Source organism: Helicoverpa armigera, chromosome 10 (assembly GCF_030705265.1).
Source record: "Helicoverpa armigera isolate CAAS_96S chromosome 10, ASM3070526v1, whole genome shotgun sequence".
NCBI classification, from domain to species: Eukaryota; Metazoa; Arthropoda; class Insecta; order Lepidoptera; family Noctuidae; genus Helicoverpa; species Helicoverpa armigera.
The window spans coordinates 1,436,420-1,455,567 of NC_087129.1; the positions used below are offsets into that span (position 1 = coordinate 1,436,420).

Genomic DNA, 19,148 nt, shown 5'->3' on the forward strand with positions numbered 1-19,148 from the left:
ATTTTCCCCATAATAATTTGTTGATACATAATTCACTGATAACAACAGTGCCATGTGCAATCCATAATACACCTCATTATATGCTCAATAAGCCCTAAATTAGCGTGGTTTATATTTCAGCTAATTGTTCTCCCCACATGTATTGGATAGAATGTATTCATAAGGTTTGATGATTAATAATAGGTACTTACATGTTTTATGTAATACTTCTAAGCCAAAATTTTCATTGTCATAAAAAACTTCGTCATTAAGTATTCAATACGAAAAATATTCAATAGACACGTTATTATGAAATAGGTAGTTTCATGAGTAAGCCAAAACATAAATAAAGCAATTAGGTAGGTATAACTTTATACTTGTGTTCATAATTTATGAAAAGAAGCTAGGGGGTGTCAAAACTACGAAGTTTAATTTAGTTGTTTGTTAGTTTCTTTTTTCGTAAAGACATCACAAATGTTATTCAGAAACGAATAGATTGAGCCAGGAAAACTTTAAGTGCTCTAAAATGATGAAATTTCAAATTTATCACATAGTAAGAAATCATGGAGATTAATAAGCGCAAAACTTCTTATATTTAAAATAATACGATTTATAAACAACCTTATTTCTTTAGTAACTACAAAAAAATATCACACTGTTCCTCATTATGTCTTTAGTAAGTAATGGTTATATTTTCACAGACGTAACCGGGTAGCAAGCTAGTAAAGTAATGTTGCTACATTGCAATTTGTAAGCCCCTTTGAATCATTACATTTTCGACGTGGTTTGGCTCTATAGATAGAAACAGGTAATAAATAAGAACGTATTAGGTGAACTTTGACTTTACCTTCATATGGTTGCCACTTCGGAGAAACTTATATTCGATTATGTAATTTTATTAAAAGGTATTTTTCATTTTCAATTTTAATACTCAATACGTAGGTATACTTATATTGGGTCAAATATAAATATTTAAAAATCTATTTACTTACAAGCCTCTTGCTATGTTGGTGTTTACACTATAGGTAATGTAAGAAAAATGCGAATAGGTATATAGCGACAAAGTAAAAATAAAACTTTAATAGATAAGTATGTATTGAACTCATTACTTTTTGGTTAGATTATCTACCATTTAACGTTCTTAAACCTATAAAAGTAAATTATTATTTATGAAACAAAACAGTGGCAACCCTACCCATAAATATATTTTCACGTTAGCAGGTAAAACGGATTGGGTAGCAAAATGAAGTGAGGTTTTGTGTTCCTAACATTTTATTACTCGAGTTTAGAGATGGGAACGAATCGCCTCGGTACTTCATTTTAATTTAGTTTTTTAGTAGGAAACTAGAGGAACTATTTTTGTTTTAGTTTTTACAAACGGGTTTTATTTTAGAATGTTTTTGGTTTGCACGTTTCATTAAATTTGAGTTATTTTGGTCCTTTATTTTTATAAACAGGTTCGATTAAAAAAAAAATTGGTACAGTGAATGTATTATGTACATAAAAATTTGGTTACTACGGATACGAAAAATAAATAACTAAAACTAGACATTGTCGTAAGGCTGCAGGAATTAGTGTCTCTTAGAAAATAAGATCACAAAAGACTTGTTGTACTGTAAACTAATTTATGTAATGTAAATTATTCTTGAATAAAATTCTAAGAAAATTACGGTGTATTTTAATTCCTAAGAATTACTGAACAAGTTTGCCTTTAATACCAGCTGTAAACACATTTAATTTAATAAGTTTATTAAATTAATGTTCTTGGAAAATATTGGAGCGTTTCTTTTTATTTAATTTTATCTTTTGTGTGGGTGTGGTAAACTAAGTCGTTTTATATTGAGGTCTTAATTTGTTTTATGATATCTGAACAAAGTTTTGTATTTTGGATGATAGAATTTTAAGAGCTGTTTATAAAAATGTGTATTAAAAATATGGCACTACTTACTAATACTAAGTAAATACTAAAAATCATTTACGAGCGACTTAATACTGTGGCAAGTAACCAAGCTAATTAAAAAAAACTAGTTTTCAAAGTGAGATAAAGGACATAATTAAAATAATCGCTTCAGAAACATAGTTAAAAACCTTACGACTTCCCATAAAAATGGTTCCGTACCTATACAAAGTTTTAGCGCATTAACTTATTACATCACGGCCGTACTTAAAACGGGCCATTACTCCAAGTGAGAAGTCTTTAAAATTTAATTTTCAAAATGTTTACTGTGAAATAATTTTATTACCACAGACGGCAGCTTTGGGTGATTATAATGACAAATGTTTTACAAAGGCCCGCCTGCTTTCTCCAAGTAACAATTTTTGAATGAATAACTCCTGGAACGCTTCGTTTGCACGACAATATTATTTATGTACGTTTTACAATGGACGGACAGTTTCTTAGGTTGCTTTTAATTGTGTAGCAATTTGTATTAATATTATTAGACTGGCATGTCATCGATATACGGTTGAGCCGTCATGCCTTCCCCGTTCGCGTCGGTCTTACATGTGTGAGTGTCGCTTACCAATTTTATAAATGCTCGTACTTTGATTATTTTATGATGGTTTACGTACAGCAGGAATGCCAAACTATAGGATAGCTAATGATTTTTCTATATATCAGACTCCGAGGCTTCAAGTGTCTGCACTAACAATTGGCGTGGTACGCAAGATTATTGGCGTTGGCGCGTGAAATTTCCCAAAACATTGTACCTAAATCCCCAATGTATAGGATCAACAATAAATCCCAAAACTAAAGCTTCAATAATATTGTTCAATATCTATCCGATCAAAAACTGTTATTTTAATTACAAACCACCATTTTTTATTTGAAACACATATCGCCCGTTTATTTTATGTTTTTGAATAAAAACTGACAGGCATAATATTTTGTAAAGTTAGAATGCGTGTTAAAATTTTACTAACGTTCGATACAAATATTTGATACAATATTGGACAAATATTATTCAGCATTGTGGACCTACACACATATACATACCTAGTAAAAATACCCGACTGCACACTAAAAAAAGAGTAAAACAAGCCCCACAATAATATTTAATTTATAAATATTGATGGAAAGCATCGCAGGCGGGGACCAACAGAGGCTTATTTATAGTCATTTCGGTTGTGCACCATTTAGCAGAATTTTCGTTGGTGGCGGTCAAGGTGGTCCCCGCCTGCGATGCTTTCCATCAATATTTATAAATTAAATATTATTGTGGGGCTTGTTTTACTCTTTTTTTAGTGTGCAGTCGGGTATTTTGTTTTTTTAATAATAATTCTTTTATTTATAACTTTTAGCTGTTTTATTTAACGAAAATGTTGTAGATGTAGAAGACTATGTATATGTAAGTACCATTTTAAATTATTTCGACGACATTTGGCTTTAGATTACGAGTGATGTTACTCCGCAACATAAATTTACCGCCAATCTGGACTGTTGGTAGTGAAGAAGAAAAAGAATTAGGTGAGTCATTACTGCTGAAGACCGTCAACGACGTGTGCCCTTATGCGTGCGCCCGCATTCGGGCTGTATACTCGAGCATATCCCCCTCCGCACCGCGCCGCGCGCCGCATTCCAGGCCACGCCCTATCTTTTTGCTTGCTAACGCATGAGTTGCTTTGCGTTGACGCAGAATTAACATGTTCCCGTGGGAATTTTGAGAAAAAACGTATCCTATATTAATTACTCCCGTGATTGAAATGAATCTAATGATACCGCATACATATTTTTTTAAAGGGAAATTTAGAAAAAATATCCCGTGGGACTTTTAGGATAAAATGTATCCTATGACACTCCCGTAATCAAGACAAATCTAACGATACCTCATACATCAAAATCCATCAAGCCGTTTAGGCTACAGGAGGTCACAAAGGAACAGACATACATACATACTTACATACTTACATACACTCGAAAAACATTACCCTCCTTCTTTGGCAGTCGGGTAAAAAGAAAAGCCGAACAATAATGCAAACTGTGCTTATGAAACTGCTTTCTACGAAAATCCTTTTCTGTAATAAATATATTACGAGGTGAATAACATCGAAACCTGGGCTGATATTCCTAGAATCTAGTACCTGTAGATACATTTAAACATCTCATTTAATACTAACTGTATTACCTAAGATGGAAAAGTATTGTACAAGTTCCTCGAAATATTTAATTTTATTGAATCTTTAATGGAGAATACTTATTCTAATCTGTATTTTATCATTCGTATTTTAAAAACAAAACTGACATTAGGGGTTATCAGTAAAAGTCTTATTATAAATGCTTAATTATTTTATCTTAGCACATTATAAGAATTTAGAACATTTTGAATTCGTGTCAGTGCAAAGTTAATTGTTGAGTGTTGTTGTTCTGGCCAATAACTTCTGTGAAACTCTAAACAAACAAGAAAATTGATCATGTAAGTGAACCCATAATTTTTTATTATTATCATTTATATCTTCGTTCCAAACTGACGTTTATAAAATTAAAAGCAGTAGAAAGACCATAAGAACAAAACACGCTCAAAGTATTCTTTTATCAAATCTGCTGAGCGCATGAAAACTGAAAAACCAGGGGCTTAAAACATTCGGATTACGTCATCTGCACGACTATAACACAGATCTTTTTAATATGCCTTTAAAAGGCTGGCAACATTTTTTCCTTCTGCATTTGAAAATGCATTTTCTTCTTTTTTGTTTGTTCAGGTTTCTTCTTCAGTAGTTCTTTTCGTTCGCCGCTTTGCCATAGAGTAAACTAAAAACTTTTTCTTGCTTTATCTTTTTCTTTCGAGTCGGCTGTTTGTCGTGAGTCACCGGATAATCTGGCTTTAAAAATACACAGTCAAACTGCGATTTTATTTAAATGGTGGAGTATAGGTTAAGTTTGCGATTGTTTACTTAATGCGGTGACGGATTAGTGTGATAAAAATGGCGGCCTTAAGTAAACACCTACACTTTTGTGTATTTAAATGCTAATTTTTAAGGATCATTTACGTGGTGACCGTCGTGGTGGCCTAGTGGGTAAAGAACCAACCTCTCAAGTATGAGCGCGCGGGTTTCAGGTCAGACAAGTACCAATGCAATTTTCCTATGTTTGAATGTACTTTCTAAGTATATCTTAGACAACAATTACTGTTTTTCGGATGGCACTTTAAACTGTAGGTCCCGGGTGTCATTGAACATCCTTGACAGTCGTTACGGGTAGTTAGCAGCCAGTAAGTCTGACTGACGCGGAGGATGCTGATGATTTAAGGGATCATTTACACCTTCTATAGTGAATTTAGGTTTGATTAACTGCCTATCAATATTATTCGGAATAAATATAACTGCATCAAAATTAATAGGTATGTCAGCAGTAACGTCACAATTGACATTTAAACTGAAGATCATTGACAGTCCCAGACAAGAATTATGACTAAATTATAGTTTGAACCTACTTACTTGTTATTAATAACATGTCACACAAATTAGATTTAAAGTTAATAAATTATGTTCATTCAGAAAATTCATATTAATTTTGCTTCGCAATAAAGCTTCTATTTCAGGTGAATCTGCTTAACTTTTGCACTAGTCGGTCTTGTAAGCCTAGCTGCGAATTAACCGTTAATTGTTTTTAGCTTAAATTAACTTTAAATTAATAGTTCTAGTTTACTAACAATTGTTTTAATGTAGTATCTAGACTGTTTTATAAATTAAACTTTGAACAACAAAATTTAATTACTTTTTTCATATTTATAATTATTTCAGAAAAAACTTTTTGATGTTTTTAACAGCTGCAAATTGTTTTTGTATTTATTTGCATAAATAAGTGGTTATTTAGTGGTAACAGATTTTTACCTAGAAACGTTAATAATTATGAAACTAAAATAAAAATGTTCAGACTAAGACCTATTATCAGAAATCAAAAATTATATTGAAGAGACTAAAAATATAAAACGAACGTTTGGTACTTTCACGAATTCCGAGAAAAATGTTAAACCGCCAGCCGTTTTTATTTGTGTTTAGTTTAAATGAATATTTTATGTATGTAGGTAAAACCAATGTTTTAATGGGCATTAAAAACAAATCCGTTTATAAATGTTTGAGTTTCTACGAGTTATTAACTAAAGGGATTTGTTTGTTTTAATTTGCACCTAATGTTTTAATACTGTTTTGGCTATTATTAACAACGTGAAATCATAAAGATACCTACATGGGTAGGCATATAACAGTTTTGAAAAAAAAAAAAGTTCTAAAGTACTAATGAATAAAAAATAAATGCGAAAGTTTGACTGTCTGTCAACCTTTCACACCAAGGCTACTTAACAACTGAACCGATTTTGCAACATTTTGAATACAGTCTGTTACTGTTACTGTTGCAGCCTTTTTTATCGTCGCACTGCTGGGCACCGACCTCCTCTCATATGGAGAAGGATTGAATACAATCCATAGTTAATCCATAGTAGGAAAGAATAAGGTCTATAGTTGCTCAAAAATCATCGTGAAACGTTCACTATAAAATAATTACATACGAACAAACAACAGAAGTCAAACGTGCACACATCGCATTCAGCCCTGCAGCACAAAATGGTTTGTGTAAACCTCGCTTTAAAGCGTAAAGCGCATAAATACTCCACGCTCTTAACATTTCCCATATAATGCAGTTCTCGAGAACTTTTACACTCGCGTTCTTGTGGACATTCTAGTCAGGAAAATTATAGTTAAGTTAGTTTATATACATGTACCTAGTTGGAAAAGATTCTTTGGTTATATTAGCTGGGTAGTTATTTTAGAACCCGCCTGTGTTTGATGCTGTTGAAAGACTCGCTAATGTATAAAGGTCTCTGCACACAGCCGGCGTGGCGTGGCGGGGCGTGGCGTGGCGGGGCGGCGACGCGGCGCTGGCGCGGCGTCATCGGTCACACTGCGGGCGCGATCACGTCCCGTCCCGCCTGTATTCACGTGTGTTGTATACGTGACTTGTATTCCCACTCGGCGCGGCGGCGGCGTGGCGCGATAGTTACCGTCGCGTCGAGCGGGACGGCTCTGTGTGATGTCGTCCGTAATATCTAGTACATTACAACTGCTCAGTGTCACGTCGCCGTCCCGTCCCGCCGCGCCGCGCCCGCTGTGTGCAGAGACCATAAGAAAAGTGACGTCATCAATGTCCTATGTTTTCTAACCCACAAATAAAGGGAGTCACCCTTTATTTGTGAAGAAAAGTTCCCTGTGGTTACACACAGGTGCCGTTAGAATCACTCCACTTTCTCTTCTCTCCACTCCTTTCTCAGGCTGTCAAATATTTAAATCGGTAAGTTTAGGCGTGAAAGGGCGACAGACGGACAAAAAATTAAGTAACTCTACCTACTGATCTATTTTTAGGTCTAGTCTAGCGTCATACCAGTTTATAAATAGCAGTAGATTAACCACCTCCGTACCAATTCAGAATAATTTAAAACGGAAAATGGATGGATTACACGAAAGTTATAAAAACTGACTCTTTTTATCTTCCTCGATATTTATAGCCTAATGGTTCTACTCAAAACTTTTCTCATGGCATGTCAATCATAATTATCTGACATAATTTATTCATTCTCTATTCATAGCTTCAGTAAGGCTTGTATTAAAACGTTTAGATCGTCCATCAACGCCATCAAAATTTCATTCGGAATTCGAAGAAGATACTTTGCCAATAAATTTTATGACCATTCATTATTACTTAATCCCAAATTCGTATTGCAGGAAATTTTCCATATTACTCTTAGTAGAATTAAATGCGTCTACAGAATTCAATTTAGATGAATTTTACAGTCGTCTTAAATTCCGAGGGATGATAAAAGATCCCCTTACAATTATTTTTAAGGAGGCTTTTTACCGTAATTACGGTCGTTCGCCTACTGTTTTCCGGGGAATATCTTTTTGGTTTTCTTAATCTTTTTACCCCGTTTTATCTGTTTAAGTAATCTATCTCATTTATCTTTGTAACAGATAAAGTTAATAGGTTAATATTGTTAATGAATTGGTGACAAAATCTTGTTTTGTCAGGAAATATTCGTCATGTTTGTAAAAAAAAATCTTAATAAATAAACAAAAAGTTTCTCTTCATGATAAAACCTCGCTTTTTTGTCTTGGTTTACTCTAGCCAATATTTTGTATTGTTATTTTCACAGCATTAAAATATCAAAAACACAAACACCTCGACCAAAGCATTTAACTTAATTCTTCACAAGTTTTGGACAAACAATCGCTCGACCACAAACGCAGCTCCCAATTACAAAACCAAAACCACTGCGCCATCAAAAGTTTCTGAGTAAAATCGTTCAAATATTTTCGGTTCAACCCTCAGCTAATCAGACTTAGAATACCTGCTCACGAGAAACTTTTAGTCGGCCGATAGTCTGGTTGGACTCATGAATCAGTATGTAATTTTTTTTTAAGTCGTGATTTCAATCAAAGTTTTTAGTCGGTCTGTTACCGGAAAAATACTTGATCGTTGTTTCATGTGTACTTACATTCATTTTCAAACTGATTTATGGGCCCGAACCAATTATGGGCCGACTAAAAGTTTGCAGTCTGCGTGTACTTCTAAAGTTAGAGCAAACAGGCTTCATGACATTATTCATCTAAGTTTTAAAGAAGCAATCTTTTGTTTTGCTTCAGTACTGTAATTGCTTTAACAGGCTTGTAGATTAAAATAAGATAAGTCTGTCATGAAAGAAAATATTGTTACAAAGTCATACTGAAATTGCCTAGTAGTACTTTTTCTGTCTCTACTTGTAATGTGAGATATCATACATTTTATCCCTCAAGGGTTAAACCAAAGTTTACCTCTTGTAATAAGAGGCGAGCTAGAAAAATATTTTATTTTTATAATAGGAGAAGAAAAGTTACACAGTTCTGTTTGGTAGCATATACCCAGAAAATTAGGTGTGTAAGATATTTCGATAATTGATTTAATTTATTCGTATATCACAAAGTTCAACATTTTGTTTGGTTGACATGCTAACCTAAGAAAAATGTAGAAACCATGAGTGGTAGCTAAACTCCTCTGAATATACGTTACGACGCGATTTTTGAAATTATTTTTTCACCAATGCAGATTATACACTTTACCTAAATAAACCGGTATAGTTACACTATCCTTCAAAAGAAAAAAACAGCCAATTTCTTATAAGCCAACTAAAACTACAAAACAAAAACGAACAATATTATTCTTACAACTGAAACTAATAAAAGGCCGCGGCGTCGAATGTTATGCAACATGAATTCATTTTGCGCTGAGCAAATACGCGAGGCAAGCAACTGCTTGACACTGCGGGAGAATATTACAATTACATACGTAGTGTACGAAATTGTTGAAACATTTTATATGAAGCTGTATGGACGTACGTAGTACGGTTTAAAAAGTAGTGTGGATTTAGTGTATTGAACTTTTTTAGTATTCTTGGTACCTATTAGTAAAAGGTGGTGGAAGTCAAAAGGTGCTTTTTAAGTGTAGGAATGGGGCTATAAAATTAGCGAAACATTAAATTTAGGCATATGCATCGATGTACATAAGATCTTATGTAACTTTTACCAGCGGTTTTGTGCGCGTAAATGGGAATAACTTCGAATAAGTGTATAAAAAGTAACAGTAGCCTTCTTAACATTAAAAGTGCTTAAATCTAATACAGGAGAATTGTTAAATCAGACAAGTAGTTCCCGAGGTTAATACCTTCAAACAAATAAAAAAACTTCAACTATACAATATAACTATGGATGAAAAAGCATAGTTCTAATATTCCTATATTTCTCGATGTTAAAAGCGCTTTCGTTGCGCTCTAATGGCGTCGAGGGTAATTTTTTCTATTTTCTTTTTCGAAGGGATCTTTAAGCATATGGCGTGCATCCCATTTATGTATAGTGTGAATGTAATAAGCCGTTTTTTCCTCTTTTTATTAAACAGTGAGAAGGTTCTTTATTGCAATGTGCATTAGAGGATATTGGTTTGTGCTTTGGGAAACAAGTTATGGGGAACATAAACTATGGAAATTGGATGTTGGATGGTTATAATACGTGTTTGGGTTGCGATCTTTTGCTATTTTTTTTATTATTATTTTTGGCCTAGCACCATTTATTTGTTATTTACATCGCTTTCAAATCCACATGAAAATTACAAATAAAACTATTGGTGTGATATTTTTATCAAAAAATCGAGTCTAATAAATATGCAGGATAGCCTGTTTAATTCAGTACAGCACATACATATATACAAAACAGACACAGTAACTACACGCTAACTAAACTGTGGGAGCAAACATACCGTATTTTATAACAAAACTAGACAAACGTTTCTAATTCCCTCAATAGAACCGTGTAAGAGGTGGATGACAGAAGTACTACTAATACATTACATCGAAATTTTTCAAATCATTTTAACCATTTTTTTAATTCGCAAACGCCATACAAAAGGTCTTCCACATCCTTACAATAAACGTACTATCTTTACTTCAAAATAATACATAGAAGTAGACAATGTCAAATGTTTCGCTATGACAAGGTCATTAAAACAAAGTTGGACTATACTTTTTGTCAATATCTGAAAGGATAATATAATCTCATTTAAATACTCAATTGAGTAACTAAACGAATTAATAATAAAAATAAAGAAAAAACATCAGCATCTAGAAAGGAAAGGACGGCACTGTCTCCACAGCGTATATAGCTCCATATCTGTCACAGTACACCCGAAATCAGAAAGGAATTATAGAAATGGAACTTCTGCCTATCACTTGTACAGCAAATAGTATCTCATAGTTGCTCAATGTATTTATAAGCTCGGTTTATTTTGCACTGCGGTAAACATTAGGTGGTGTTTTCGTTCCTATATTAGAGGGCACATGTCTTCAGAATAGTGTACCGACGAGAAATTTACGTGACGATGAATATACTTACTACCTTCGCTCAAAGGAAGAACGGTGTTTGTGTAGAACGCTAAGATTTTAAAAGCTCGTGCGAGAATTTCCTGCAATAGGTGAGCTCGAGTTGATTTTTTTTGGGTTTTTGGAGGATATTGGCAAATGATTTTCATAGTTAGATAAATGTTACAGTTACCTATATAATCGAGGTTACGATTTATTTCGATACTATGTTCATAGAAATGATGGGGACTAGAGAAGACGCTTTCTGTTTGTACAGTCGTTAGGCGCTAGACTTGCTGAATATGCATGATATTCCTTGTCATTTACTGTACCTAACAGATCCTGTATTATTAATGAGCAAACCGATTCCTAACTTAATGATATAACTGACTCCAATCAGAGTTTGAATCAGGTCAACAGAATAAACAACTACTCACTGAGATCCTAATCAAAATTCTAAGAACATTAAACGCCAAAAAAATAGACCAAAAGCATCCAAGATCTGTCTTCACGCAGCACGAAATGGAACGAGAATATAATGATAATGAATTATACGGGGGTTGGCTTCACCCCCTAAAATAGCTTCATAAGACAAAACTAAACAACGTGCCGCGTACAACGGAATGAAGATAAATTCATTTAGCGTCAGCCTTTATTTACATAACGGCATCAAGTAAGGGAGGACTCCGTAGATCATTCCAGAACATGTCTCTATTTATGTAAGGGAATGTGTTCGTGTGATACTTGATTGTGGTTTAAAGTGATGAAGTATTGCTCTTATCTCATATTTATCAAGTCATGGTGGCAAAGTGGATAAAGTTTCGATTCCAGGTCAGGTAAGTACCAATGCAACTTTTCTAAGTTTGTATGTACTTTCTAAGTAAATCTTGGACACCAATGTCTGTGTTTCGGATGGCACGTTATACTGTAGGTCCCGGCTGTCATTGAACATCCTTGGGTAGGAGCCAGTAAGTCTGACAACCAGTCTTACCTAGGGGTATCGGGTTGACCGGGTAACTGGCTTGAGGGGGTCAGATAGGGCAGTCGCTCCTTGTAAAGCACTGGTACTCAGCTGCTTCTGGTTAGACTGGAAGCCCACGCAACATAGTTGGGAAAAGGCTAATCATCAATCGTTTGCATGTTGAAATAGCAACCAAGACTGTGTGCTGCTTAAAAACTATACATGAAATTAAAAGTAAATTCCCTTGAATAAAAGCAACATTTATTTAGAAATCGAACTTGTTAACATTGTACTAATACTAGGTCTATCTAAATTAGAATTCCAAGATGTAAATTAAGAACAAAGTTTGTCAAAGCGGTACTACATAGCGTATTTGTAATTTTCAGTTGGTTTCTATTCTTGGCTAAGCAAATATTTGCATGCCCTTCAGATAATTGTCCCCGGGACTATTGAATGTTTCTTTAGGCGCTTGTGGGATGACAGTTAATAAGACTTTACTTGGTATAGAGGAATTAGAAACATAGTTCGTGATGGTAGGTATGTGTATGTCTGATTAGTTACTCTTAACTAATCAGACCTCTGTGAATGAAAGAACGGCCTTAGAAATACTGGCTCTTTGCAGAAAGAAAGAGAGAGTGAGAATTTTCGTGTTTCGTGTAGGCGAAGTTTATTCATGACTTTTAATTTTTTTGTATCCGAAAAAATCGTTAAACATTAACAAACTTTTTGAAAGTCACTGAATTAAAATTGAGCATCTGAATAACCAACGAAGACAGATGTAAAAGCCAATCGACTTATTACTTTATCAAATCAAGTTAATCCAAGGAAACTGTCAACTGACTGGTTCCCAAAGTTTGCACCTCAGCGATTAACTTCAATTAATTGGTTCAAAATTCGCTAAATGGCAAATCCGGGGAAGAGTTGTTACCATAAACGAATTCAAATGATTACCAACTTTCCTTCAAAAGTGGTTACTTACCACAAATTGTCGCGTTTGGAGAGTTAAAATTCTAAAGAAGCGTGTGAGTATTTACCAAGTCGTGTGCCATTAAAGGCCGATTATTGACGCCATTTAAAAGTAGATTTCGTAGAAATTGTAGCGAAGGAAAAGTAAAACGTATGATTTATGTTCGATGTACCATGAATCACAGAAATATTACACTAGTTTTGAGAAATTGATGATATTATGGCTGGAAAATTTTGAATGTTTTGTTCAAAGAGTAAGTAAGTTCTTGTAAGTGGCTCTCAAAAGACAATTGGTATTGTAGGTAAAATCTGAAGCTCTAATATAAACGAATATTTTGACTCCGGATTGAGGCTGCGGAATTTTACGAAAATTTTATTGCAGCCCTACAATACAAAGGGGAAAAGGGACGTGGTTAGATTTCGGTACATAAACAACTGAGATGCCAGTAAAAAATCTTTTTGCTTCACCCTTTGCAAAAAAGACATTCTGAATAAATACAGTAGGTACAGTAGGTACATTAGCTGAAATACTAGAATAGTAACTAAAAACTAAGTCATTATTTATATTAAAATGTGTCACGCAAATGAATACTCATTCTTAAAGTAGCTTCATTCAAATCACTGTAAACCAAACACATCGAGCGAATCCAAAACAATGACTAGACCAAACTGAAAAATGTGTAACAGTTAAAAATGGCGGTTATTTGAACCAAAGTCCTTGACCCAAACCTATAGTTAAAACGTAACATTATCGCCGATGACCTCAATGATAAGAATTGAGTGTTGAAAGCAGTAGTTTGGTGAGATTTAATAGATTAACCAAGCAACTCGAAATAGGTAGGTATACGAAAATCGTAAAAACTTTGACGGTTCATTGAAAAAAGTTCGCGGTTAGTTTGTGGAGAAATAATATTACAGTTTGTTTGTTTCTTTATTGTTTTGTTGTTTTTTTGAATAAAAACTAGTATGGATTTGTATGTAGGTAGTAGAAGTTTGATATTCAGAATGAAAGTCCGTGTTTGAAGTAGAGGTCTGTCGGCGCTGTTTACAAAATTGGCAAAATTACTGTATGTACAAAATAGTTTTTTTCGCAATAACATTAGACGTCTACTTTTAGATGTATTTCAGAGATTAGAAATAAAAAGATCAGTCAGTTGCTTAACAATACTAAGCTCACGATAGAAAAGTGAAGAGATCAGGCTAAATTGAGAACGGGTAAATGTATATCCCACCAAAAACATTAAATGTAAAAAAAAGCCAATCCTCTACGCAATTCCTCCACCGTAAAAAGTTTTGAGATCGCATAGAAGCCAAGTCCTGTTCAACTTTATTTGTAATAATAAATCAATATTTTGTGACTATATCAATAGTTTTGTTCACATTACAATAATATTGACTTGGCCATGAGCACAATAAACTACAAATATAATAGATACAGCATATCATGGAGAGGTGAAAGTCAAACATGAAGTTTAATATCACAGAATTAAATACTTTTAGTTTATTCAATTGTTACTAAATGACCGACAGTCAGTATCATCACATGTACTATGGCGCATGTTTAGTCCATGGTGATCTCAAATTCCAATCAGTCCCTAATCAGTCCAATCGTGAAATCATGTCCATATAGAATTTATCAATTCAATAGTATTTACACATTATTTCAAGGAGCGACTTTTAACTTGTGCTCATGGCCAAGACAATATTATTGTAATGTGAACAAAACTATTGATATAGTCACAAAATATTGATTTATTATTACAAATAAAGTTGAACAGGACTTGGCTTCTATGCGATCTCAAAACTTTTTACGGTGGAGGAATTGCGTAGAGGATTGGCTTTTTTTTACATTTAATGTTTTTGGTGGGATCTAATTTATTTTTTGTAGGTCTCTTTCTTCTCTAAGTATATAACAAATTAAATTAACTTACATGCAACTAACTCAATATATAACAAACTAAATATGTAGACCTAAAGTATTTTTTTTTTTTTTTAATAAACTAAACAATGTCGAAATTGTCGATTTTTTGAATCGAATATCTTTTAGAATAAAAGAGATTTATTTCAGAGGTAGATGGCGCTATCACATGAAATTATTTGATTTTTTTTTTTTTTTGGTATGGCATCTCGCAGTTCAGCCTAGGAGGCCGTGTACTGCTTAACCGGACTTTTCCCTGTGGATGCCTAGAATTTAAGGCCTACAGCCAGGGGCGTAAAACAACTTATAAACTAAGCGACTGCGCTAAGGGTACCCCCTGTGGGGTCGGACCTCGGCTTAGGGCGTCGCTGGGGAGGCAGCAAAGGGACAGGCTGGATCATATGATCATTATTATTAAATGGGGAATTTAAAGCTACTGGCTCAGCTCGCGGGCTGGCTCGATGAGCAAGGGTCGGGAGGACAGAGAACGGGACGTCGCGGCGGACCTCGGCGGCGAGGTTTGTACGAACGCGGTTTGTGTTTGTATAGGGTGCTAGTGAGTTTACTACTCTCTTGGAGGACAGTTATCTCATCGTCAGGTTCTAGAAGGGCATGCCTAGGGCGGCGAATCCTACTGATGCGGGAGGGAGTGTAATTACTGGCTGACACGATAAGTGAGTTATCGTGTTTCTCAGCGCGTTCGAAGTACCGTATGGCGGCACGCTTCATATACTGGCGGATGGTAGGGATTTTTAAGTCGACATGAAGAATCTCATTTCGAACATAATAGGGAGCTCCTGTGATTTTCCGTAAGGCACGGTTTTGAAGGGCTTGAATTATTTGATTTTTTTTAAAGTACTACTAAGCTATGTAACGAAACCATAGCGCGATTTAGACCAGGACAACGCCATCTATCGAGCGAGCATGCAGTATTTATCGCACTGCATTAATATGAAAGATTTTATCATTATTCATTTCATTGTAACCTAGCTTTTTTATTCATATGTATGTATATTTAATCTATTCTATACATATAATAAATCTGTAAAAAAACTGTGTCTGTACATTGAATATATTAAAAAAATAATAATTGGGTGGGGCTTAGAAACAGTAATGGAGCACAAATCCAAAAAAAAAATTCTGTCTGTATGTCTGTATGTCTGTATGTCTGTATGTCTGTTTGTTTGTACACGCTAATCTTCGGAACTACTGAACCGATTTCAATGATTTTTTCTTTGTTGTGTCAGTATTAAGCCTGGTCAACATATAGGCTATAATTTATCTTCGAAACTTGAAGACCTGATGCAGAACACCAACAGACCAACAAAACTATAAGAGATACAAAAATGGTGCCATGGCAAAAATTGTTTCATATGATGAGCATTTTCAGCTGAGATAATAAATTTGAAGATCTGGAACACCTGATGTGGAACCCCAAGAGCCCAGCTTCTCTATACCATATACAGGTATGACGTTTTAGCAAAAGTTGTTCAATTTGATAAGCACTTTCTATTGACTTATACAAATTGAAGATCTAAAACACCTGATGTGGAACTCCAGGGGCCCAGCTAGACTATAGCATATAGAGGTATGACGTTTTAGCAAAAGTTGTTCAATCTGATAAGCACTCTCTGTTGACGTATAAACATCGAAGATCTGGAACACCTGATGTGGAACTTCAAGAGCAATACTACACTTGAAATGTATAGAAATGAATGATATGAAATAGGTATGGTGAATCAAAAAAAGTAATTAGTCCGTCTTTTAGATAACCCTAAAATAATGGACACGTATTTTGTCATTTCTCTCTCACACAAACAAGACAATAACGAAGATATAACACGCTTGAATTTTGTGTTAAGTCACTCCTTAGTACAAATTTTACATACCTAGACGTGGCGTCACGAGCCCCCACTCTCCGAATTTGTTGCATTATATATCGACGGGTAAAAGGCAAAAGGGGTCAAGCACCACAGATCAAATTGTTCAGGAGAGTAAAAAGAAAGTTTTAAAAAATAATATCTCTTTATTGCTTTATTGAATCACATCACAATCTTCGGAAAAGTTTACTTAAATACAATGTTCTTTAATAATTTTACATCAAAATAAGCCTGAGATCAATAGTTTCAAAGATAGATGTCGCTTGACCCCAGGTTTTTACCAGGTTTATCGCATTTGCGAGGGGGTCAAGCACCAATATTGAATTTTGGAATATTTAGATTTTGGCCTAAGCTCCATGTGTATAAAGTAGTAAAGTATTTTATTTTATTTGGCACAACAGATCATAGAACTAAGTCAGATTTTGGCTTAAGTTAAAATATCTTAATTAACAGTATTATTTTATATTTGGCACAGCAGGTGGGTAATAGAACTATGGATTATGTATTAAATTAAAACAATACAAGGAACAAAACTGAGATCCAAAAAACAGCAGTTACCTAACTGATAGTACATACAACAGCATGTTATCACATTATTTGAGTAAAAAAACCACAATAACTTGGTATAAATTATGATTGTTTACATTTTTGCTAACTTTTAATGATTTCCTAAACGCGTGAACCGATTTACATGATTCAAAAACGGATAAAATGGTTTTATACAAAAATTGGTGTCAAAAAAAAGGTCTAGCCTTTTATTTGACACCAATATCGTTAAGATATCTCAATAAACACATTTTCAAGTTGCCCTCGTAATAAAATTATCCAACATGTACCTATGAAACGCGTACCTACTACCTATTATCAGTTCTTAAAAAAATCACGTTTTTTGTATAGGAGCCCCCCAGAATATTTATTTGATTCTAGTTTTCAGTATTTGTTGTTATAGCAGCAACAGAAATATCTACATCATTTATGAAAATTTCAACTCTCTAACTATCACGGCTCATGAGATACAGCCTGGTGACAGACGGACGGACGGACGGACAGAGGAGCGAAAACATTAGGGTCCCGTTTTACCCTTTGGGTACGGAACCCTAAAAACTATCCTAAGAAACGTTAAATTTATTTTTATAAAATAAATAAAATGAGGATGAATTTACCGATGATAGTAGGGGAATCACGGCATCTTAAATTTCTTCGACCCCTCTATTGCTATCATTATAATCAAATACCTAACCTTCTTGGTACTAGCAAGTCTTTTTCGGCCTAAAACACTTCGCAATTTCACGTTTTCGGGAGTTGCAGACATGTTTTATATAAAATTTTAATCTGTGTTAAAAACTGCGATCGCGTTTCAAACACGCGTGAACTCGCTTTCACATACCTACACGAGACATATACCCATTTGCAAGGGCGCTGTCGCGCGTGCGGAGTGGATCAAATGCAACGTAATGAAAATAAAATTATTTAAGAAAGGGACCAAGCGCCAATTTATGATTAGTTGACAATTTTTACTATTGGTGTAAGCGACGTTATAGTTATTAAACAAATAAAAGAAAAATGGTTACAAACGACATATTTACTTCTAATATTGTTTTTAAAATTATGCCAAATGACAAGGCGATACAAAAACGTAAAGTTGGTGTCGCTTGAGCACTTTTGGTAAGTATCGATTTGGCACTTCAGTACAAATAATTCTTTGGTACAAGCGACTTTTTTTCATGCTAGGAAAACGATACTACGACCATTCGAAAGAGAAAAAATAGTGGAGTTGGGGTCAATAAAAAAGTTAAAATCGCAAAATGTGGCGCTTGACCCCTTTTGCCTTTTTACCGTCGATATATATCATTATTATTTTGTATGTCTCTTCCAGACCTCGGGACTACAGAATTCCGAATTTTCGGGAGGCAAACGTGACGCCGAAGCCAACATGCTGAAGCCCTTTCGAGACAACTTTAATGACATGGTGACACAAAACCGACGATTATCCCTTTATACACTATAGAAATGAACCCAAGGACAATCCCCGGTGGACGTCGTTAAAAAAAAAAGTCAATCCTCGGTTCTGTGCTATACCATTGCTAACTGTGGATGAATACTACTGGGGCTATTGTGATGGGATGCTAATGGACTAGGAATGGGGAAACTACGGGAACTATGGCACCTGCCGATGACAATGTATTAGATACATGTAAAAGTGGCAGGTGGAGACTAGGAGGGCAACAGGGACATGAGCGGCTGAAGTGTGAGGATAACTCGGCGGATTTCAAACGCAGATTACGCGCTCCCTGTGGGTCACTTACCACGAGGCACCTATCCTCCGAGCAGGGCTACTAACCCTGCTCTAGCGATTCCACTCTGGACGGTCAAGCCAAGCCAGAGGCGTGAGACCTACCCCCGTCATGGTTCACTCCGACCGGCCAGAGATGGGGGACAGTATACTCTCCCTGGAGAATTCAGTATATATTCCTCGCGGGGTCGCTACTCCCCGTCATCAGCCTCAAATGCCCTGCGGTGCTTATATCTCATTATTATTGTCGTTATTATCTCAAGTGCCTTTGTCCCAATTA

The 19,148-nt window shown here is 34.9% G+C and overlaps 1 protein-coding gene across 4 annotated transcripts in view; it reads left to right on the forward strand.

The window, feature by feature from the left end:
- LOC110380505 (nephrin) overlaps positions 1-19,148 on the forward strand; it is a 227,075-nt gene that overhangs the window by 34,898 nt on the left and 173,029 nt on the right. The window contains exon 1 of one of the 4 annotated variants that reach the window (XM_049840963.2): positions 4,298-4,391. The exons of 1 other annotated variant lie outside the window; for it this stretch is intronic. The gene's annotated coding sequence lies outside the window, so the exon portion shown is untranslated. Of the gene's footprint in view, positions 1-4,297; positions 4,396-7,239; positions 7,262-19,148 lie in introns of those variants that run through there. 2 more of the 4 variants (XM_064036452.1, XM_064036453.1) reach the window with 2 other exon arrangements.